At 39.7% G+C, this 1,762-nt stretch overlaps 1 non-coding gene across 1 annotated transcript; it reads right to left on the bottom strand.

The window, feature by feature from the left end:
• Nucleotides 1–1,400: 1,400 nt before the first annotated feature.
• Nucleotides 1,401–1,530, bottom strand: LOC149282268 (small nucleolar RNA SNORA35). Its single transcript, XR_016277983.1, has one exon. It is a non-coding gene; the product is annotated as a small nucleolar RNA SNORA35 (small nucleolar RNA).
• Between the last annotated feature and the right edge of the window lie 232 nt (nt 1,531–1,762).

Here is a 1,762-nt window from a genome sequence, read left to right as displayed (position 1 = left end):
GCAAATTTTGTTTCTCCCCATGTCTTTGGGACAGGACTGCTCCTACCGCTAGATCCGAAGCATCCACCTCCAAATGGAACGGTTCCGCCACCATAGGTTGAACAAGGATGGGAGCGGTGGTAAAGTGTTGTTTGAGAGCGTCGAACGCATTCTGTGCCTCCGGTGTCCAGGCAAAACGGGAGTATTGACGAGTCAACCTGGTGATGGGTGCAATAACGTGACAGAAGTTTCGAATAAATTTGCGATAGTAGTTCGCAAAGCCAATAAAACGTTGGACCCCTTTTTTATCAGAAGGTACTGGCCACTCCAAGATAGCTGACACCTTTTTAGGATCCATCTGCAGGTTTCCAGGCGTAATGATGAATCCCAGGAATTCTACCTGATCAGCTTCAAATTGGCATTTCTCCAGCTTAGCATAAAGGCGATGTGTGCGTAGACGTTCGAGAACCATTTTGACTTGGTCACGGTGATCAGACAGGTTTGATGAGAATATGAGAATATCGTCCAGATAGACCACCATAAAGACATCCAGGTAGTCCCGAAAGACGTCATTTAACCCCTTCGTGACAAAGGCTGATTTTACTTTTTGTACCCTTCGTGACAATGGCTGTTTTATCGTTTCTGCGGTGTTTGTGTTTAGCTGTAATTTTCTCTTAACCCATTTACTAAACCCACACAAGTTATATATTGTTTTTTTCAGGACAAGAAGGGCTTTCTTCAGACACCAAATTTTTTTTCATATGATGTAATTTCCTATAATAAAAATAATAAAATATGACGAAAAATTGAAAAAAAAACACATTTTCTCACTTTTATTTGAAAAATCTTTTATTCATCATAAAAAACTACTGAAAAAACCTGCTAAATAGATTCTACTATTTGTCCCGAGTTTAGAAATACCCAATGTTTTTATGTTTTTTTGCTTTCTTCTACACGTTATGGGGCAATAAGTACAAGTAGCGTTTTGCTAATTCAAAACCATTTTTCTCTGAATCTGGTAATTCTGTCTCTATGTGGTATTTGGGGCATCTTTGAAGCCAGCAAATTAAATTTACCCCACCAAACCATATATTTTTGAAAACTAGACACCCCAGGGTATTTTAGATGCTGATAGTTTAACCCTTTCCATGCACTAATCCTACCACCAACCCTTGTCAAAGTTTGGGATAGTAATTGTTTTTGGTGTTTTTTTCACATACTTTGTACTTCAGGTGTGAAATTACAGCTCCTGGTATATGTTGCTGTCACACAACACCCAGATATGTGTCCAGCAACATCTCCTGAGTACATTGATACCCCACATGCATGGGTTTGTCAGATTGTTTGGGGGCAAAAGGGCCACATTTGGAACATGAGCAATTCAAATTCAGTAGGAATTTTACATCTGGGTAAAGAAAAATGCTTGTACCCAACTATCAGTAGGGACAGGTTACAAGAAAGCCTGGCCTATCTCCAAGAAGGGATTTGATCTAGCACCTTAAGTGGTCCCTCATGCCACGGAATGGACACAGGGGTCACTTGACAGTGCAAATAAAAACGCTTAAAAATGGTAGAGCAAATAAAAGCTAAAAAACAGTAAATGTAACAAAAAATTAAAAAAAAATACAAAAATGGAGCAGGAACAAAAAAAAAATTAAAAATGGGAAACTGTGTGATACAGCTTGAAGCAGTCACCGACACAGAGTGCAGGTTTTCCAGGGCAATCTGGACAGTAAAATGTGGTGTCCTTTCTTTGCCCCCTGCTGTAGCATACCCTGCATCT

Source organism: Sceloporus occidentalis, unplaced genomic scaffold (genome assembly GCF_023333645.1).
Source record: "Sceloporus occidentalis isolate IW3139 unplaced genomic scaffold, rSceOcc1.0.p SCAF_120, whole genome shotgun sequence".
In the NCBI taxonomy this organism is placed as follows: domain Eukaryota; kingdom Metazoa; phylum Chordata; class Lepidosauria; order Squamata; family Phrynosomatidae; genus Sceloporus; species Sceloporus occidentalis.
Note: the sequence above shows the minus strand (reverse complement) of the source record. Positions and strands in the feature narration are given on the sequence as shown.